At 47.0% G+C, this 23,134-nt stretch overlaps 1 non-coding gene across 1 annotated transcript; it reads left to right on the top strand.

Annotated features, from left to right (window-relative positions):
* The first annotated feature begins 7,208 nt into the window (after positions 1-7,208).
* On the top strand, positions 7,209-7,346 carry LOC119946301. The gene has a single exon (XR_005456407.1). It is a non-coding gene; the product is annotated as a small nucleolar RNA SNORA7 (small nucleolar RNA).
* Positions 7,347-23,134: the final 15,788 nt, after the last annotated feature.

Here is a 23,134-nt window from a genome sequence, read left to right as displayed (position 1 = left end):
GAACCCATGACCTCTGACTCCAAAGCCCAGGCTCTTTCCACTGAGCCACGCTACTCTCCCCAGCGCTTAGTCATCATCATCATCATCAATCGTATTTATTGAGCGCTTACTGTGTGCAGAGCACTGGACTAAGCGCTTGGGAAGTACAAATTGGCAACATCTAGAGACAGTCCCTACCCAACAGTCTAAAAGGGGGAGACAGAGAACAAAACCAAACATACTAACAGAATAAAATAAATAAAATAGATATGTACAAGTAAAATAAATAAATAGAGTAATAAATAGGTACAAACATATATACATATATACAGGTGCTGTGGGGAAGGGAAGGAGGTAAGATGGAAGGAGGTAGTCCAGTGCTCTGCACCCAGTAAGCGCTCAATAAATACGATTGAGTGAATGAATGAATGAACTGTAAGCCCTGAGAGGGCCAGGGACTACTGCGCCTGAGGTTATTGGGATTTATCCCCATCCCAACACGGTGAGTGGGGTCAGAGGTGGGGGTGTCCGGGATCTGACCGGAGACACCCTCTAGGTTTGGACCAACTTGGTGCATTTCTGCGAAATTTCCCGTGTTGTGACATCCTATCACGCCGCACGCCGGACGTAAGGGTGTGATGATGGCATTACACACACCAGTCAGGTGTTCTCAAGCTCCACCAGTGAAGCAGCGTGACCTAATGGATGGAGCTCCAGCCTGAGAGTCAGAAGACCTGGGTTCTAATCCCGGCTCCACCACTGACCTGCCATGTGACCTAAGGCAAGTCACTTCATTTCTTCTTTGCCTCAGTTACCTCAACTGCAAAATAGGGATTCAACACCTGTTTCCCCCTCCTTCTTAGACTGCGGGGCTTTTGGGGGACCTGATTCTTTTGTATCTAGCCCAGCACTTAGTACAGTGCTCTGCACACAGTAAGCGCTCAATAAATATGATTGAATGAATGAATAATTGTGGTGTTAAGCGCTTACTATGTGCCAGGCACTGTACTAAGCGTTGGGATGGACACAAGCCAATCGTGTTGGCTCAATATATACGATAGAATGAATGAATGACGCAGTCCCAGCCCCACCTGGGGCTCACATTCTGAATCCCCATTTTACAGATGAGGTAACTGAGGCACAGAGAAGTGAAGTGACTTGTCCAACGGCAGGCAAGTGGCGGAACCAGGATTAGAACCCAGGTCCTTCTGACTGTCTGGCCCATGCTCTAGCCACTAGGCTATGCTGCTCCTCAATCATTACGACCAGTGGTCATTCTAGGGGCCAATTTCACCCTGGCTGAGGACCACAGAGAATCAATCAATCAATCGTATTTATTGAGCGCTTACTGTGTGCAGAGCACTGTACTAAGCGCTTGGGAAGTACAAGTTGGCAACATACAGAGATGGTCCCTACCCAAACAGTGGGCTCACAGGCTAGAAGGAAGAAGAGAAGCTTCTGGAGAAGCCAGGAAGGCGAGCCGAGAGGAAGGAAGTGGATGATGAATCGGAGATGGGAGAATGCTGAGAGATGGGAAATATGAAAGAGAGGCCCTTGCAGGACGGGAAACCTCATAAAATAATCCAAGGGCTCTCCACGTATGACATTGTGAAGTACTTACAAGGCTCAGTAATAATTATGATATCTAGCAAGCACTTACTATGTGCCAAGCACCATACTAAACCCTGGAGCTCAGCAAATATGACAGTAGTTATTGTTGATCAATCACATTTATTGAGCACTTACTGGGTGCAGAGTAGGAAAGAAGGAAGAGGAAACAAGAGAACACTAAGGACAAGCAGCATGGCTCAGTGGAAAGAGCCCGGGCTTTGGAGTCCGTGGTCATGGGTTCAAATCCCACCTCCGCCAGTTGTCAGCTGTGTGACCTTGGGCAAGTCACTTACCTTCTCTGTGCCTCAGTTACCTCATCTGTAAAATGGGGATTGACTGTGAGCTCCGCGTGGGACAAGCTGATCACCTTGTATTCCCCCCAGCGCTTAGAACAGTGCTTTGCGCATAGTAAGCGCTTAATAAATGCCATCATTATTATTATTATAAGCCCTCCTGGACCTTGGTTAATTTCGATCGTCAGGGGAGGGGACTTTGGGTGTGGAGACTAAATGGGGAACGATGACTTCAGAAAATTGGATGGGGTCCAAGGACTGAGACACAGAGAGAAGCAGGAAAGAGGAGAAAACAAGAGGACGTTGAGGAAATAAGCCCTCCTGGGTTCAAAAATGTGCTCGATACTCAATCCTCTGAGTCAGGGCCCGCTCCCCTGAAGCTCCACTTTTGCAACCCGTGATGCCGGAGAGTTTCACTGCTTCACATACCACTCATGCTAACACATACACGTCACACACATACACATATGCATGCAGTCACAGAGAGAGACACAATCATAGGGAGTCACTGAGAGACAGCGGCAGAGACAGGAGCAGATACGTGGACCCACGCAGTCAGAGAGGCAGAAACGGGGAGACTGAGCCAGAGAATCAGACTCCATAGAGAGTGGGGAACAAGAAGAGATGGATTAAAATAGACACGAAGAAAGATACCGAGTTGGGGACACAAAGAGGAAGAGATGGAGCGGCAGACAAAATCCCCTCACCCTGAGCAGAGCGCTGTGGCCTAGTCGAAAGAGTCCAAACCTGGGAGTCAAAAGACCTAGATTCTAATCCCGGCTCCTCCACTTGTCTGCTGTGTGACTTTGGGCAATAATAATTATAATAATTATAGTATTTAAGTGCTTATTATGTGCCAGGCACTGTTCTAAGCACTGGGATATATACAAGGTAATCAAGTCGGACACAGTCCCTATCCCTCACGGCGTTTACAGTCTCAATCTCCATTTTATACATGAGGTAACCGAGACACAGAGAAGTTAAGTGACTTGCCCAACATCACACAGCAGACAAGTGGCGGAGCTGGGATTAGAACTCATGACCTCCGACTCTCAAGCCCGGGCTCTTAATGATGATATCTATTAAGCGCTTACTATGTGCAAAGCACTGTTCTAAGCGCTGGGGAGGTAACAAGGTGATCAGGTTGTCCCATGGGGGGGCTCACAGTCTTATACCCATTTTACAGATGAGGTAACTGGGGCACAGAGAAGTGAAGTGACTTGCCCAACGTCACACAGCAGACAAGTGGCGGAGCCGGGATTAGAACTCATGACCTCTGACTCTCAAGCCCGGGCTCTTGCCACTAGGCACACTGCTTTTCATGTCACTTCGCTTCTCCGCACTTCAATTCCCTCATCTGCAAAATTTGGATTCAATCCCCTTTCTTCCTCCCCTTTAGGCCCTGAGTCCCATGCGGGACTTGATCATCTTGTCCAGTGCATAGTACAGCGCTTGGCACAGAGTAGGCATTTAGCCAATACCACAATTATTATTAAGAGAAAGCTATGGGATCGGAGAGGGAGACACATAAAGAGAGACGGAGCGGGAGACAGAGGCAGAGAGAGTTCCCAAAGCCAGGACTCTGGGCCAAACTAGTGCAGGGGCTGGAGGAGCCGAATCCATCAATAAATCAATCAATTGGATGCAGAGAACTGTAGTAAGTGCTTGGGAGAGAACTGTATAGCCCGCAGACTTTGCTTCTCTAATGTTAACCTTCTCACTCTGCCTCCATCTCATCTTTCTCACCACCGACCCCTAGCCCACATCAATTAATCAATCAATCAATCATATTTATTGAGCGCTTACTGTGTGCAGAGCACTGTATTAAGCGCTTGGGAAGTACAAGTTGGCAACGTATAGAGACAGTCCCTACCCAACAGTGGGCTCACAGTCTAAAAGGGGGAGACAGAGAACAAAACCAAACATACTAACAAAATAAAATAAATAGAATAGATATGTACAGGTAAAATAAATAAATAAATAGATAGATAGATAGATAGATAGATAAATAGAGTAATAAATATGTACAAACATATATACATATATACAGGTGCTGTGGGGAAGGGAAAGAGGTAAGATGGGGGATGGAGAGGGGGACGAGGGGGAGAGGAAGGAAGGGGCTCAGTCTGGGAAGGCCTCCTGGAGGAGGTGAGCTCCCAGTAGGGCCTTGAAGGGAGGAAGAGTGCTATTTTGGCGGATGGGCAGAGGGAGGGCATTCCAGGCCCGGGGGAGGACGTGGGCTGGGGGTTGATGGCGGAACAGGCGAGAACGAGGCCTAAAGGTGAGGAGATTAGCGGCAGAGGAGCGGAGGGTGCGGGGTGGGCTGGAGAAGGACAGAAGGGAGGTGAGGTAGGAGGGGGCGAGGGGATGGACAGCCTTGAAGCCCAGGGTGAGGAGTCTCTGCCTGATGCGCAGATTGATTGGTAGCCACCAGAGATTTTTGAGGAGGGGAGTAATCCTGCCCCTGTCCTGCCCCACATCCTGCCCACATCCTGCCCCTGTCCTGGAACGCCCTCCCTCCTCATATCCAACAGACAACGACTCTTCCCCATTTCAAAGCCTTACTGAAGGCACATCTTTTCCAGGAGGCCTCCCCAGACTAAGCCCCCCTTTTCCTCATCTCCCACTCCCTCCTGCATCCCCCTGACTTGCTCCCTTTACCCTTTCTAGACTGTGAGCCCACTGTTGGGTAGGGACCGTCTCTATATGTTGCCAACTTGTACTTCCCAAGCACTTAGTACAGTGCTCTGCACACAGTAAGCGCTCAATAAATACGATGGACTGATTGACTGATTCCCCACCACCCAGCCCCAAAACACTTACATCCATATCTAGTAAGTAATAATAATGATAATGGTATTTGTTAAGTGCTTACTATGTGTGCAGCGTGGCTCAGTGGAAAGAGCCCGGGCTTGGGAGTCAGAGGTCGTGAGTTCTAATTCCGCCTCTGCCTCTTGTCAGCTGTGTGACTTTGGGCAAGTCACTTAACTTCTCTGGGCCTCAGTTACCTCATCTGTAAAATGGGGATTGAGACTGTGAGCCCCACGTGGGACAACCTGATAACCTTGTATCCCCCGCACCGTGCTCAGAACACTGCTTGGCACATAGTAAGCGCTCAACAAACACTATTATTATTATTATTATTATTATTATCATTATTAGGAGAAGCAGCATGGCTTAGTGAAAAGAGCCCGGGCTTGGGAGTCAAAAGTCGTGAGTTATAATCCCGACTCCCCCACACATCTGCTGTGTGACCTTGGGCAAGTCACTTCGCTTCTCTGGGCCTCAGTTCCCTCGTCTGTAAAATGGAGATTAAGGTTGTGAGCCCCACGTGGGACAACCTGATTAACTTGCATCCCCCACCAAGTGCTTAGAACAGTGCCTGGCACATAGCGCTTAACAAATGCCATTATTATTATTATTATCATTTTATTTATTTGAATTGATGTCTGTCTCCCCCCTCTACACTGTGAGCGCATTGTAGGCAGGGAAAGTCGCTGTTTATTGTTGTATTGTAGTTTCCAGCAGCGTGGCTCAGTGGAAAGAGCTCGGGCTTTGGAGTCAGAGGTCATGGGTTCAAATGCCGACTCCGCCACTTAGCTGTGTGACTTTGGGCAAGTCACTTCACTTCTCTGGGCCTCAGTTCCCTCAGCTGGAAAACGGGGATTAAGTCTGTGAGCCCCACGTGGGACAACTTGATTACCTTGTATCTACCCCAGCGCTTAGAACAGTGCTTTGCACATAGTAAGCGCTTAATAAATGCCATTATTATTAGTAGTAGTAGTAGTACAGTGTTCTGCACACAGTAAGCACTCAATACATACTATTGAATGAATAACAGACACATTCCCTAATCACAATGAGTTTACAATCTAGAGGGGGCCCAGGGGCTCCAGACTGAACATCTCCCAACACCCTTCCCTCCAAGAGGTGCTTTTAAAGACAGCCGACGGTGTACATTTCCCTCCCTCTACTTCCCCCACCCACTACAGAGCTCCCTCCCTGCTCTGTTGCCCTGGGCTGTGGCTGGAATCTGTTCTGGTGACCCTCACTCAATCATTGGTATTTACTGAGCACTTACAGTGTACACAGCGCTGTACTAGGCGCTTGGGAGAGTATAATACAACAGAGTTGGTAGACACATCCTTTGTCCTTCTAGACTGTGAGCCCACTGTTGGGTAGGGACTGTCTCTATATGTTGCCAACTTGTACTTCCTAAGCGCTTAGTACAGTGCTCTGCACACAGTAAGCGCTCAGTAAATACAATTGATTGATTGATTGATTGATTGACTGATTGATTGTCCACAGTATAGAAGCAGCGTGGCTTAGTGGATAGAGCCCAGGCCTGGAAATCAAAAGGACCTGTGTTCTAATACCGGCTCCATCCCATGTCTGCTGTGTGACCTTGGCCAAGTCACAGCACTTCTCTGGGCCTCAGTTATCTCATCTGTAAAATGAGGATTAAACGCGTGAGTCCTATGTGGGACAGGGACTGTGTCCAACCTTGTATCTACCCCCGTGCTTAGAAAAGCGCTTGGCACATAAAGAGTGTTTAACAAGTACCGTAATTATTATTATGAGCTTTGCGGTCTAGGGGGAACTTATTCATTCATTCATTCATTCAATCGTATTTATTGAGCGCTTACTGTGTGCAGAGCACTGGACTAAGCGCTTGGGAAGTACAAGTTGGCAACACATAGAGACGGTCCCTACCCAACAGTGGGCTCACAGTCTAGGAGGGGGAGACAGAGAACAAAACAAAACATATTAACAAAATAAAATAGACTAAATATGTACAAATAAAATAAATAAATAGAGTAATAAATACATACAAACATATATACATACATACAGGTGCTGTGGGGAGGGGAAGGAAGTAAGGCGAAGGGGATGGGGAGGGGGCTCAGTCTGGGAAGGCCTCCAGTTTAGAGTTAAACTTATAGTTTAGAGGGGAACTAAACTCCTGGCCCAGCCACCTCAGAAGACCCCAGCTCAGTTTTGGAAAATGGGAAATAATAATAATAATAATAATGTTGGTATTTGTTAAGCGCTTACTATGTGCAAAGCACTGTTCTAAGCGCTGGGGAGGTTACAAGGTGATCAGGTTGTCCCACGGGGGGCTCACAGACTTAATCCCCATTTTACAGATGAGGTGACTGAGGCACAGAGAAGTTAAGTGACTTGCCCAAAGTCCCACAGCTGACAGTTGGCAGAGCTGGGATTTGAACCCATGACCTCTGACTTCAAAACCCAGGCTCTTTCCACTGAGCCACATCTGCAAGGAGGAGAGCAGAGCTTTTTTTTGACTGGGGTAGATACAAGCTGCCCCTCTCAGGGTCGCACCTGGAGAGTTTCCAGTCCTCTACCAGTCTCAACTACGGGAGGGAGAGTCAAGTAGAGGCCTGCCCACTCCATTCCTAGCTTGGGCAGTGGCTAGCGAGTGGAAGGCAATCTGCTACAAGTTAAAACCCCCCTGTGCTGGGCAGCAGCGGCACGGGAGAGAGTCCAGGGGAGAGACTCATTTACTGCGCGGAAGGAGGCAGTGGTAAACCACTTCCAGATTTTTACCAAGAAAACTCTCTGGATCCACTACTAGAACGACTGCAGATGGAGATGGGGTTTTTCTGGGAGAGATGTGCCCACGGTGTCGCTATGGGTCGGAGACGACTCGACAACATAAGACAAGATCAGGCTGGATACTCGGGGGCCCACAGTTTTAATCCCCATTTTACAGATGAGGTAACCGAGGCCCAGAGAATCGACTCTTCCGAAGTCAAGTGGCAGAACTGGAATTAAAACCTAGGTCATTTAGAGAACACACCCTCACCTGTTCTCTCCTCCCCTTCCCCTGACCCCAAAACCCTTGGCTGCAAAGGAACGGACTTAAAACCACAAGTGCTGACAGCCCCGTTTGCAGTCACTAATTAGCAAGTGCAGGAGAGCTATGATTCATCATCATCATCATCATCAATCGTATTTATTGAGCGCTTACTATGTGCAGAGCACTGTACTAAGCGCTTAGGAAGTACAAATTGGCAACATATAGAGACAGTCCCTACCCAACAGTGGGCTCACAGGCTAAAAGGGGGAGACAGAGAACAAAACCAAACATACTAACAAAATAAAATAAATAGAATAGATATGTACAAATAAATTAAATAAATAAATAAATAGAGTAAAAAAAATGTACCAACATATATACATATATACAGGTGCTGTGGGGAAGGGAGGGAGGTAAGATGGGGGGATGGAGGGGGGACGAGGGGGAGAGGAAGGAAGGGGCTCAGTCTGGGAAGGCCTCCTGGAGGAGGTGAGCTCTCAGTAGGGCCTTGAAGGGAGGAAGAGAGCTAGCTGGGTGGTTGGGCAGAGGGAGGGCATTCCAGGCCCGGGGGATGACGTGGGCCGGGGCTCGATGGCGGGACAGGCGAGAGCGAGGTACGGTGAGGAGATCAGCGGTGGAGGAGCGGAGGGTGCGGGCTGGGCTGGAGAAGGAGAGAAGGGAGGTGAGGTAGGAGGGGGTGAGGGGATGGCCAGCCTGGAAGCCCAGGGTGAGGAGTTTCTGCCTGATGCGCAGATTGATTGGTAGCCACTGGAGAGTTTTGAGGATTCAGAGAAGTGAAGTTTGGGATAGACGCTGAGCTCTATTAGAACAGTGCTCAGTGCTTAGAACGGTGCTTTGCACATATAAGCGCTTGACAAATGCTATTATTATTATTATTATGTGGCAAGATGGGAGAGAGAGGTGTACGGGGGAGCTAATTTGGTATCAGGGGAGACTCCACGTCAAAGAGCAGATCGGTTCAGCCCAGGAGTCAGCTCTAATCAGAAGTATTTGTTGAGCGCTTACTGTGTGAAGAGCATCATACTAAGCGCTAGGAGAGTTCAACACAATATAACAGACCCCTTCCTTGCCCACAGTAATAGTAATAATAATTGGCATTTGTTAAGCGCTTACTATGTGCAAAGCACTGTTCTAAGCGCTGGGGAGGATACAGGGTGATCAGGTTGTCCCATGTGGGGCCCACAGTCTGTCTATTCACAGACAATATCCTCTGTCTCCCCCTTCTTGACCGTGAGCCCACTGTTGGGTAGGGACCGTCTCTAGATGTTGCCAACTTGGACTTCCCAAGCGCCCAGTCCAGTGCTCCGCACACAGCAAGCGCTCAATAAATACGATTGATTGATTCTCCGTGCCTCAGTTCCCTCATCTGTAAAATGGGGATTAAGACCGAGAGCCCCAAGTGGGACACCGTGATCACCAATGAGCTTACGGTCTAGAGAATGTGGTCATACACGGGGTAATGTAATGGTGTCACACATCACGCGGAGACCTACGAAAATAAAGCAGCTACAGTCCCACAGAGAAGTAAATATGGTCCTGCCTGGGAAAAAAACTGGGTGTTCAAAACCCCTAATTTGGGAGGTGAGACATCTGATAGAGAGGAGTTGAGAGTTAAGTTCCTTATTTAAGGGTTTCCTCCACTTCCCATTTTTGTAATCCTTTACACACTGACTTCCTGTAACTTCACTAGCCTCAGCTGGTCCTCCCCTAGCAACGGGCCTCTCCGATCAACAAGGATGGGAAGAAGAAAGCGGCCCCTTGGCCATGTTCTGGGCATGGGGCTCCATCCGTGACCTCCTTCGCCTTCCCTGGCACTTTGGCAGGTGGAGGGGTGGGAGGGTGAGGGTTCAGGAGGCCTTTCCGGGCTCTTCTTGGCCTGGCTCACATCTGGAGCGCTCACCATTTCCTGGACGGGAAGTGAACTCAGTGATTAGCAGCTGATGGGCTTGGGGGGATGAATCAGGGGGACTGAGTGGCCATAAAATCCAAATTGAAAGACCGTAAGCCCGGGCCAGGAGTCGACACAGGCAAAAAGCCTAAATTTGCCTCTGGCCGCCCGAGCCTCCATTTCCCCTTGTGCAATACAGATTTGATTTGAGACTTGTTTTGCCTCCCCAGTTACACACTTGCGAAATTATTCCTACCCCACTCCCCTACACTGATAATACTGAGAGGCGGCGTGACTTAGTGGCTAGAGCCCAGGCCTGAGAGTCGGAAGGACCTGGTTTCTACTCCTGGCTCTGCCACATGCCTGCTGGGTGATCTTGGGTGAGTCACTTCAGTTCTTTGTGCCTCAGTAACCTCATCTGTAAAATGGGGATGAAGACTGTGAGCCCTAGGTGGGACAGGGACTGTGTCCACCTGATTAACTTGTAACTACCCCAGTACGGAGAACAGTGCTTGGCACACAGTAAGCGCTTGACAAATGCCACAATTATTATTATTAGGCTCAACTCCTCCAGGAGGCCTTCCCAGATTAAGCCCCCCTTTTCCTCAGCTCCCCCTCCCCTCCCCATCGCCCAGACTAGCTCCCTTTGCTCTACCCCGCCTCCGGCCCCACGGCACTTGTGCACATATGTACAGCTTTATAATTCTATTTATTTATATTAATGATGTGGGCAGCATGGCTAGAGAAGCAGCATGGCTCAGTGGAAAGAGCCCGGGCTTTGGAGTCAGAAGTCATGGGTTCAAATTCTGGCTCCGCCAATTGTCAGCTGTGTGACTTTGGGCAAGTCACTTCACTTCTCTGGGCCTCAGTTACCTCATCTGTAAAATGGGGATTAAGACTGTGAGCCCCCCGTGGGACAACCTGATCACCTTGTAACCTCCCCAGCGCTTAGAACAGTGCTTTGCGTATAGTAAGCTCTTAATAAATGCCATCATTATTATATCTATCATTGTATTTTTTTTATATTGATGCTACTGTTGCCTGTTTACTTGTTTTGATGTCTCTCTCCCCGCTTCTAAACCGTGAGCCCGTTATAGACAGGGATTGTCTCTGTTGCTGAATTGTACTTTCCAAGCGCTTAGTACAGTGCTCTGCACACAGTGAGCGCCCAATAAATACAATTGAACAGGAGAAGCAGTGTGGCTCAGTGGAAAGAACCCGGGCTTTGGAGTCAGAGGTCACCCTTTTAGACTGTGAGCCCACTGTTGGATAGGGACTGTCTCTATATGTTGCCAACTTGTACTTCCCAAGCGCTTAGTACAGTGCTCTGCACACAGTAAGCGCTCAATAAATACGATTGATGATGATGATGATGGGTTCAATTCCCGGCTCCGCCAATTATCAGCTGTGCGACTTTGGGCAAGTCACTTCACTTCTCTGGGCCTCAGTGACCTCATCTGTAAAATGGGGATTAAGACTGTGAGCCCCCCGTGGGACTACATGATCACCTTGTAACCTCCCCAGCGCTTAGAACAGTGCTTTGCACATAGTAAGCGCTTAGCAAATGCCATTATTATTATTATTATTATTGTTATTATTATTATAAGGATGCCAGAAAAATCCGGGGAGAACCTGGCTGAAGAGAGCGCTGTGGGCCAGTAGGTGGCGCCGTTGGAGAGAAGATCACACCTTACTGAACCGAAAACCAGCTATAATAATAATAATAATAATAATAATAATGTCGTTTATTAAGCGCTTACTATGTGCAAAGCACTGTTCTAAGCGCTGGGGAGGATTCAAGGTGATCAGGTTGTCCCTCGGGGGGCTCACAGTCTTAATCCCCATTTTACAGATGAGTTAACTGAGGCCCAGAGAAGTGAAGTGACTTGCCCAAAGTCACACAGCTGACAATTGGCAGAACCGGGGTTTGAACTCATGACCTCTGACTCCGAAGCCCGTGCTCTTTCCATTGAGTCACGCTGCTTCTAATAATAATGGCATTTGTTAAGCGCTTACTATGTGCAAAGCACTGTTCTAAGCGCTGGGGAGGATTCAAGATGATCAGGTTGCCCCACGTGGGGCTCACAGTTTTCATCCCTATTTTACAGATGAGGTCACTGAGACACAGAGAATAATAGTAATAATAATAATAATGGCATTTATTAAGCGCTTACTATGTGCAAAGCACTGTTCTAAGCGCTGGGGATGATACAAGGTGATCAGGTTGTCCCACGGGGGCCTCACAGTCTTCATCCCCATTTTACAGATGAGGTCACTGAAACACAGAGAAGTGAAGTGACTTGCCCAAAGTCACCCAGCTGACAAGCGGTGGAGCAGGGATTTGAACCCATGACCTCTGACTCCAAAGCCCGAGCTCTTTCCACTGAGCCACGCTGCTTCTCAGATGGATTAAAGGGTCTGCAGAGGAGGCCGGAGGGCGTGAAGAAAGTGGGGCCATGGGCCCGAATTAGCTGGCAGTGAGAGATGCAGTGAAAGCAGAAGAGATTAATCCTGCCAAGGAGTGCCTATGTCCTGTTCAACAGCACTTAGAACAGTGCTTGGCACATAGGAAGCGCTTAACAAATACCATTATTATTATTCTTTAGTGGTGCCATGGAGTGACAATTATAATAATAACAATGATGGTATTTGTTAAGCTCTTCCTAAGTGCCAAGCACCGTTCTAAGCACTGGGGTAGATATAAGGCAATCAGGTTGTCCCACGTGGGGCTCACAGTCTTAATCCCCATTTTACAGATGAGGGAACTGAGACACAGAGAAGTGAAGTGGCTTGCCCAAGGTCACCCAGCAGAGTCGAAATTAGAACCCATGCCCTCTGACTTCCAAGCCCATGCTCTTTCCACTAAGCCTCGCTGCTTCTCATGATACTCAGTAAGGTGCTGCGTGACCTTGGGCAAGCCACTTAACTTCTCTATAATAATAACTGTGGTCTTCGTTAAGCGCTTACTATGTGCCAAGCACTGTACTAAGTGCTGAGTTGGATACAAGCAATTAATAATTAATTAATTAATTAGTAATGATAGAGACAGAAACAAAAATTGACAGAGAGGCAGCGAGAAGGCAAAGATGGGACATAGAAAGGAAAAAGAGAAGGGAATTAATGATGAATATGGGGATAGGTAAGATACCCCAGAATGTCATCTCCCACAAAAGCCCGTTCCTGGGCTTCCTAGAGTCAGGGGAGAATCCAACTTTCCACTGTAAACTAAATAATCCTCTTCCTTATTTTGCTTCTCTCCCCTCCTTAGCTCCCTTTTTTCTCCTTTTTTCCTTTGTCCCATTACTTATTTCTTCAATTTGCCACTGGCTTCCTCGGGCACCATTTAAGTTCACTAATGGCCCTCGGGGCAAAGAAAGCCAACCCTTCCAAGAAAATCTACCAAACCAAAATAAATTGATTCAAAATAGAATGCAGTTCAAACCAGCTGCTGGTTTCCAAATAACCAGATGATTTTCTTATTCTTCAGTATCAATATTGAATGATAAAAACTCAAGGGCAAGCGGCATGGTCTTCTGGAAGAAGCAACGGGCTGGGAGTTGGGAGACCTGGTTTTCTAGTGCAATCTGTCGATGACCTCCTCGGTGACCTCTGGAAAATTACTCAGACTGCCTGTTGTCTTCGCTCATCTGTAAAATGAGGATTATAATACCACGCCCTGCGCCTGCTAACCTCGTGTTGGGTTGTGAGAGTGAAATGAGGTAAATGGTGTGAAAGTGGTTTGGAAAATTTTTGAGTGCGCTACGCATTCAAGGATATTATGTAGTTAATTCTAAGGGCTTTTATTTCTGATCCTGTGATCTCATTAATGAGGTTTCACTAAACAGGTGTCAGGATGCAGCCACGATGTGTTCTTTGAAAACGTGTATCGAGGAAATGATTTCCCAAAGACACGCAAAGTGTTAATTGGGATCTATTCCAAAACCCCCCGGAAACAAATACGAAATGTCTTTATGTGTCATAAACTCTTACCTTGAGCATCACTAAATTATTGTTTAATCCTTGTTAAAGTCATTCAAACCATCACATCACAGCATTAACTAATGAGGGGCGGTGACACGATTATGAATCTTTGCGGGAGGCTGTGAAAATAGAAGCTTGCTTAGCTGACTGGGGTAATCGTTTTTCAACTTTTGGGAAAAAAGACTGAACAACAGGCATCTTCTTAGTCTTCATAAAATACTTAAAAAGTAAACATAAAATACATTAAAAAAGGAGCCAACCAGCTCCTTTTTCATACCTCTTCAAGCCTTTGAACTCTCTCTTCAAAGACTGGAGAAACAGCGTGACCTAGCAGACAGTGCACGGCCTGGGAGTTAAAAGGACCTGGGTTCTAATCCTGCACTTGTCTGCTGTGTGACCTTGGGCAAGTCACTTACTTCTCTGGACCTCAGTGAGGTAAAATGGGAATTAAGACTGTGAGCCCCATGTGACCTATCCGATTTGCTTGTATCCACCCCAATGCTTAGTACAGTGCCTGACACATAGTAAGCACTGAACAAATACCACAATTATTATTATTATTATTATATGCAGAGCACATAGTAAGCACTGAACAAATACCACAATTATTATTATTATTATTATTATTATTATTGTTATATGCAGAGCACTTGGAAAAGTATAATACAACAGAATCAATCAATCAATCAATCATATTTATTGAGTGCTTACGGTGTGCAGAGCACTGTACTAAGCGCTTGGAAAGTCCAAGTTGGCAACATATAGAGACGGTCCCTACCCAACAGTGGGCTCACAGTCTAGAACAGAATGTCACACTATTAATAATAATAACAACTCTGTAAATCATCTGTAAAATGGGGATTAAGACTGTGAGCTTCATGTGGGACAGGGGCTGTGTCCAATCCGATTTATTTATACCCTCCCCAACACTTAGTACAGTGCCTGGTACATAGTAAGCACTAAACAAATACCACAATTATTATTATATGCCTAGCCCTTGGGAAAGTATAATACAACAGAATTAGCAGATATATTAATAATATTCTCTGTGCCTCAATTACCTCATCTGTAAAATGGGGGTCAAGGCTGGGTGCCCCTTGCGAAGATACCCTTCAGTCATTTTTATAAATTCATTTGCTTTCTTTAAAAGGGATATAACTTCTCAGATCCCAAATTTTAAATGGTGGTAGAGAGAGCATCATTTCTTCATCCGTTTGGTCATTTCACAATGATGCACTGAATTCGCGGTATCAAACCCAGAGGTTTTATCACTAGGATTATACATGTCGTGGTCTGGCTGTAACCCGAGGTATACCTGTATGTCTTGTTGAGTAATTTGAATAGCAAGCACTTTTAGTCATCTATATTTTCCTCATAAGTAATGTAGATTCCTTCAGATTAGGAAGAGATCATTTACAGGGCAACTATTTTATCATCTGTGTGCGTGAGGGATTACTACAAATGAAAAATGATCTCCGGACTCCTGCCTTGTGGGGCATAAACTCTTACCTTGAGCATCACTAAATTATTGTTTAATCCTTGTTAAAGTCATTCAAACCATCACATCATAGCATTAACTAATGAGGGGCGGTGACACGATTATGAATCTTTGCAGGAGGCTGTGAAAATAGAAGCTTGCTTAGCTGACTGGGGTAATCGTTTTTCAACTTTTGGGAAAAAAGACTGAAGAACAGGCATCTTCTTAGTCTTCATAAAATACTTCGTAGCCAACCAGCTCCTTTTTCAGCTCTGATGGAAAACCTGGAAAACACAGAAACAATCCAAAGATAAAAGAGGCAAAGCCTCAAGAGGATAATGCTAGAAATCTAAAGCCCAAATTACAGTGATTATACACAAGCGCTGGGGTATGGGACAGATGATAGGAGTTGAGAAGAGAGTAGGAAAAGGATTTTATTGTGGAGAGGCTTTGCCTGGATTACTGCATCAGCCTTCTTGCTGACCTCCCGGACTTCTGCCTCTTCCCACTCCAGTTCAGACTTCACTCTGCTGCCCGGATCATTTTTCTACAGAAACGTTCAGGACATGTCACCCCAATCCTCAAAATACTCCAGTGATGGCCCATCCACCTTCGCATCAAACAAAAACTCCTCACCGTTGGCTTTAAAGCACTCTACCACCTTGGCCTCTCCATCACCTCTCTTCTCTCTTTCTACAACTCTGCCTGCACACTTTGCTCCTCTATTGCCAATTTTATCACTGTGCCTTGATCTTGCCTCTCTCGCTGCTACCCCTAGCCCACCCCTCGCCCACATAATAATAATAATGATAGCATTTATTAAGCGCTTACTACATGCAAAGCACTTTTCTAAGCGCTGGGGAGGTTAACAAGGTGATCAGGTTGTCCCACGGGGGGCTCACAGTCTTCATCCGCATTTTACAGATGAGGTAACAGAGGCCCAGAGAATCAATCAATCGTATTTATTGAGCACTTACTGTGTGCAGAGCACTGTACTAAGCGCTTGGGAAGTACAAGTTGGCAACATATAGAGACAGTCCCTACCCAACAGTGGGCTCACAGTCTAAAAGGGGGAGACGGAGAACAAAACCAAACATACTAACAAAATAAAATAAATAGAATAGATATGTACAAGTAAGATAAATAAATAGAGTAATAAATATGTACAAACATATATACATACATACAGGTGCTGTGGGGAAGGGAAGACGGGGGGGTTGGAGAGGGGGACGAGGGGGATAGCTATGATAATAGTATTTATTGTTATATAATATAATCATTATTTGTTATTGCTATATCGTTATACTATCTTTAATATAGAATATATAATAATTATATGATATCAATATTATAATATAGTATATTATATTATAATTATTGGTAATTGTAATAATAACACTATTTTTTATAAAAATGTGATAATAATAATGATATAACTATGATAATATCATCATCATCGTCAATCGTATTTATTGAGCGCTTACTATGTGCAGAGCACTGTACTAAGCGCTTGGGAAGTACAAATTGGCAACATATAGAGACAGTCCCTACCCAACAGTGGGCTCACATCATCATCATCATCATCAATCGTATTTATTGAGCGCTTACTGTGTAGTATATTATATTACAATTATTGGCAATTGTAATAACACTATTTTTTATAAAAATGTGATAATTATAATGATATAACTATGATAATATCATCATCATCATCATCATCAATCGTATTTATTGAGCGCTTACTATGTGCAGAGCACTGCACTAAGCGCTTGGGAAGTACAAATTGGCAACATATAGAGACAGTCCCTACCCAACAGGGGGCTCACAGTCTAAAAGGGGGAATAATAATAGTTATTATTGTTGTTGGTGTTATTATTATTATTATATCCTCGACTGGCCGTGGGGTTGGGCCCTCCACGCCCCCTTCAGAGCCCTCAGAGGAGCGGGAAGCGGCCGGTAGGGGGAGCGCGCGCACCGCGGTGGTTTCCCGCGCTTTCTTGGGGGCGCGCGCCCCGCGCCGTCCGCCCCTCCTCGCCCCTGAACTTCGAATAGCCCGCGCGCGCGGGAAGGCCGGCTCGCCTCCTCATTGGTCGAGAGGACCTCGGACCCCCCCGCCCCCCCCATGGTCGTTTGAATTCCGTGAGGGCGGGGGGGGGGGACGGAAGGGCTCATGTGGATGGACTGGCGGGGGGGGACGGAAGGGCTCATGTGGAAGGACTGGCGGGGGGGGCGGGGCTGAAAAAGGGCGGGAGACAGAGCACATGTGTGCGAGAGAGACGTGGCTCGGTGGCAAGAGCCCGGGCTTTGGAGTCAGAGGTCATGGGTTCCAATCCCGGCCCCCCCCCCCTTGTCAGCTGGGTGACTTTGGGCAAGTCACTTCCCTTCCCTGGGCCTCAGTTCCCTCATCTGTCAAATGGGGATGAAGACTGGGAGCCCCCTGTGGGACAACCTGATCACCTTGTTTCCCCCCATTGCTTAGAACATATAGTAAGCGCTTAGCAAATACCATAATTATGTTCCCCCCAGCGCTTAGGACAGTGCTCTGCACACAGTAAGCGCTTAGCAAATACCATCATTATGTTTTGTTTTGTTGTCTGTCTCCCCCTTCTAGCTTGTGAGCCCGCTGTTGGGTAGGGACCGTCCCTAGATGTTGTCAACTGGGACTTCCCAAGCGCTTAGTACAGTGCTCTGCACACAGTAAGCGCTCAATAAATACGATTGAATGAACGAATTATTATTATTATTCTCTGGGCCTCAGTGACCTCCTCTGTAAAATGGGGATGAAGACTGTGAGCCCCCCGTGGGACAACCTGATCCCACGGTTGTCACTTAACTTCTCTGTGCCTCAGTGACCTCATCCCAGGCTGAGCCCCCTCCTTCCTCTCGCCCTCCTCCCCCTCCCCATCCCCCCCCACCTTACCTCATTCATTCATTCATTCAATCGTATTTATTGAGCGCTTACTGTGTGCAGAGCACTGGACTAAGCACTTGGGAAGTACAAGTTGGCAACATATAGAGACGGTCCCTACCCAACATTGGGCTCACAGTCTCCTTCCCCTCCCCACAGCACCTGTATATACGTATATATGCTTGTACATATTTATTACTCATTTATTTTACTTGTACATATTTATTCTATTTATTTTATTTTGTTAATATGTTTTGTTTTCTTGTCTGTCTCCCCCTTCTAGACTGTGAGCCCGCTGTTGGGTAGGGACAGCAGACATGTGGCAAAGCTGGGATTAGAACCCCTGACCTTCTAACTCCCAGGCCCGCGCTCTAGCCACTAAGCCATGCTGCTTCAACTTAATCAATCAATCAATCAATCAATCAATTGTATTTATTGAGCACTTACTGTGTGCAGAGCACTGTACCAAGCGCTTGGGAAGTACAAGTTGGCAACATATAGAGACAGTCCCTACCCAACAGTGGGCTCACAGTCTAAAAGGTGGAGACAGAGAACAAAACCAAAGATACTAACAAAATAAAATAAATAGAATAGATATGTACAAGATAAATAAATAAATAAATAAATAAATAAATAAATAAATAAATAAGCAACTTCTCTGGGCCTCAGTTCCCTCATCTGCTCACAAATGGGAATGGGGAATGTTAGCCCTACTTGGGACTGGGCCTCTGTCCAACCTGATTATCTTGTATCTACCCCAGCGCTTAGTACAATGTCTGGTACATGGTAAGCACTTAATAAATGCTTTATTAATATTATTATTACTAAGGCTGACTAATTCATCAGTCAATCAGTTGTATTTTTTGAGAGCTTACTGTATGCAGAGCACTGACTAAGCGATTGGGAGAGGACAATATAACAGTATAACAGACACGTTCCCTGCTTACAGTCTAGAGGGGGAGACGGTCATTAATAGAAATAAATAAATTACAGATATGGGCATAAGTGCTGTGGGGCTTGGAGGGGGGAGGAATACAGTGAGCAAGTCAAGACCGATCAATCAATCAATCAATCGTATTTATTGAGCGCTTACTGTGTGCAGAGCACTGTACTAAGCGCTTGGGAAGTACAAGATGGCAACATATAGACGACCCAGAAGGGAATGGGAGAAGAGGATGGGGGGCTTAGTCAGGGAAGGCCTCTTGGCCTATGTTGCCAACTTGTACTTCCCAAGCGCTTAGTACAGTGCTCTGCACATAGTAAGTGCTCAATAAATACGATTGATTGATTGATTGATTGGAAAAGATGTGCCTTCAATAAGGCTTTGAATGGGGGGAGAGTCATTGTCAGATACAAAGAGGGAGGGCGTGCCAGTCCAGAGGCAGGATGTGGGCAAGAGGTTGGCGACGAGGTAGCGAGATCGAGGTACAGCGAGAAGGTTGGCATTAGAGAAGCAGCGTGGCTCAGTGGAAAGAACACAGGCTTTGGAGTCAGAGGTCATGGGTTCAAACCCCGGCTCCGCCAGTTGTCAGCTGTGTGACCTCGGGCAAGTCACTTCACTTCTCTGGGTCTCAGTTCCCTCATCTATAAAATGGGGATTAAGACCGTGAGCCCTTCATGGGACGACCCAATCACCTTGTAACCTCCCCAGTGCTTAGAACAGTGCTTTGCACATAGGAAGTGCTTAATAAATGCCATCATTATTATTATTATTAGAGGAGCAAAGTGTGAGGGCTGGGTTGGAATAAGAGAGTGGTGAGGCGAGGTGGGAGGGGGTGAGGTGATTGAGTGCTTTAAGATGAGGAGTTTCTGTTCGATGAGGAGATGGATGGGCAACCACTGGAGGTTCTTAAGGAGTGGAGAAACGTGGCCTATACGCTTTTGTAGAATTAGGCCTGGGGCTCAACCTCCCCACCTTTAAATGCCCTCCCTCTGCCCATCCGCCAAGCTAGCTCCCTTCCTCCCTTCAAGGCCCTACTGAGAGCTCACCTCCTCCAGGAGGCCTTCCCAGACTGAGCCCCTTCCTTCCTCTCCCCCTCGTCCCCCTCTCCATCCCCCCATCTTGCCTCCTTCCCTTCCCCACAGCACCTGTACATATGTATATATGTTTGTACATATTTATTACTCTATTTATCTTACTTGTACATATCTATTTATTTTATTTTGTTAAAATATGTTTGGTTTTGTTCTCTGTCTCCCCCTTCTAGACCGTGAGCCCACTGTTGGGTAGGGACTGTCTCTATGTGTTGCCAACTTGGACTTCCCAAGCGCTTAGTCCAGTGCTCTGCACACAGTAAGCGCTCAATAAATACCATTGATTGATTGATTTAAAGAAAGTATACGGATCCACCGAAGGGTCCCTAGGCCGGGCCTCGGTCTGGTCCATCCCCCGGCTGAGGGGGGACGTCATCGCTCCCCCAATGCAGTCAGTGGTCCCTCCCACAAGCCACCACCTCCTTATCTCCAAGGGGCCAAGCTGGGCGAGGCTCAGCAGATGGACCAGAAGATGACAGAGGGTTCGGTGGGATGAAGGGCCAGGCCACTCCTCTCCCCCGCAGCGCTACTGACGGCCAAGGGCCGGGGGCATCCAGACCCTGAGGGATGCCCGGTCTCGTCCCCAGCACTGCCAGCTCCAGGCACCTCGCCAGACAGAGCCTTGGAACCGGAGGAAGCCCGGTCAATGGACTCCACCCCAAACCCAGCTGCATCCGTTGGAAAAGAGAAGCCGTGACCTCTGGACTCCAACCGGGGCTGGAGGATGCAGGGGCCCTTGAACCAACAGCTTCCCGGAGGCGACCGAATCCCTAGACAGCTGAGCCAATTGGACCTTCCCCGCCCTGATGGGTTTGGCAAAGCCCCTGGGTAAAGGACTGATGCCAGCCAAGCGAGAATGACCCCTTGGCAATCAATCAATCAATCAATCAATCAATCGTATTTATTGAGCGCTTACTGTGTGCAGAGCACTGTACTAAGCGCTTGGGAAGTACAAGTTGGAAGGTGGGGGGGGAGCGAGACGGCCACTCAAAGCCCCCAGGATGTCGGGGAGGGTGAGGTGAGGAAGAAAAAAAAGAAATCCTGTCCAGTTCCCTGGTCCCTTCTCCCCCAAGGATCAATCAATCAATCAATCGTATTTATTGAGTGCTTACTGTGTGTAGAGCACTGCACTAAGCGCTTGGGAAGTACAAGTTGGAAGGTGGTGGGGGGAGAGAGACGTCCACTCAAAGCCCTCAGGATGTCGGGAGGGTGAGGTGAGGAAGAAAAAAAAGAAATCCTGTCCAGTTCCCTGGTCCCTTCTCCCCCAAGGATCAATCTATCAATCAATCGTATTTATTGAGCGCTTACTGTGTTCAGAGCACTGCACTAAGCGCTTGGCAAGTACAAGTTGGAAGGTGGGGGGGAGAGAGGCGTCCACTCAAAGCCCTCAGGACTACCCCACTTCTGGCTCTTAGCATCGTGTCAGGTGCAAATGGGCACTTCCAAAATGCTGATCTGATTCCAAATTGGGTTTCCCTTCTGAGGCCAAATCCCTGCCAACGGCGCAAAGTGGAGAACTCTGTAGTGTTATGCCGTCCCAAGGGCTTAGTACAGTTCTCTGCCCAAGTAGGCACTCAGTAAATATAAGGGTAATTGACTTCTTTAGATTAATGTCTGTCTCCCCTCCTCTAGACTGTAAGCTCATTGTGGGCAGGAAATGTGTCTTGTACTCTCCCAAGCTCATAGTACAGTGCTCTGCACACAGTAAGTTCTCAATAAATAATAATAATAATAACGGCATTTATTAAGCGCTTACTATGTGCCAAGCCCTGTTCTAAGCGCTGGGGAGGTTACAAGGTGATCAGGTTGTCCCACGGGGGGGCTCGCAGTCTTCATTCCCATTTTACAGATGAGGGAACTGAGGCCCAGAGAAGTGAAGTGATTTGCCCAAAGTCACACAGCTGACAATTGGCAGAGTGGGGATTTGAACCCATGACCTCCGACTCCAAAGCCCGGGTTTTTTCCGCCGAGCCACGCTGCTTCTCCAATACGACTGAACAAATGAATGAATGAATGAATAAATATCATTGACTGATAGAAGAACAGAATCAAGATTCCACCTCTTTCAAGCAGAGTCTTTAAGGGCAGGCATTCTGCCTTGGGGTGCAGCTAGTCAGCGCTTAGAACAGTGCTTTGCACATAGTAAGCGCTTAAGAAATACCATCATTATTATTATTATTAGAAGCAGTGTGGTCTAGTGGAAAGAGCATGGGCCTGGAGTCAGAGGAACTGGGTTCTAATCCCGACTCTGCCACTTACTGCCGTTTCTCCTTAAACTCTCTCTGCCTCAGATCCCTCATATGAAAGGGGGTTCTTTTATAAAGGGGACCTGATTAGCTTCCATCTACTCCAGCACTTAGTATAGTGCTTGACACGCAGTAAGCGCTTAATAAATACCATAATTATTACTTTCCCAAGCGGCTCTGCACACAGTAAGCGCTCAATAAATACCACTGGCTGATCGAATGATTGTTCTGTGCCCTGTCAGTCAATTCTTTCTGATTGACAGCCCACTTTCAGACCCCACTGGTGATAGGGGAATAAAGTGACCTATTGGGTTTTTCAAGATTAAGCTGCTCACCTGGCTCTAGAGAAGCATATTATAAACTCTTTGGCAGTGTCCTCAATAATAATAAGAATAACGGCATTTATTAAGCGCTTACTATGTGCAAAGCACTGTTCTAAGCGCTGGGGAAGTTACAAGGTGATCAGGTTGTCCCACATTGGGTTTATGGTCTTAATCCCCATTTTACAGATGAGGTAACTGAGGCCCGGAGAAGTGAAGTGACTTGCCCAAAGTCACCCAGCTGACAATCGGCAGGGCCGGGATGTGAACCCATGACCTCTGACTCCAAAGCCCGGGCTCTTTCCACTGGGCCACACTGCTTCTCCATACGCCCGTGGGACTTTTTTTAATAAATGCTCATCTCCTGGATCTCTAGCCCCAAACCTTTCATCTTGGAGATAACTGTGAGTGGGGGATAAAATAAAATAAAAGGGCCTCCCAGATGAAATAAAAGCCTCCAAGGGAAGCCGCTTGGCTGGGGAAAGGACAAATGAAAGGGACAGAGTGGAGAAGTATGAGACGGTGAGTAAGCAGGGCTGTGTCTAGGATGTGGTG

The sequence above is a fragment of the Tachyglossus aculeatus genome, chromosome 26 (assembly GCF_015852505.1).
Source record: "Tachyglossus aculeatus isolate mTacAcu1 chromosome 26, mTacAcu1.pri, whole genome shotgun sequence".
NCBI classification, from domain to species: Eukaryota; Metazoa; Chordata; class Mammalia; order Monotremata; family Tachyglossidae; genus Tachyglossus; species Tachyglossus aculeatus.
Note: the sequence above shows the minus strand (reverse complement) of the source record. Positions and strands in the feature narration are given on the sequence as shown.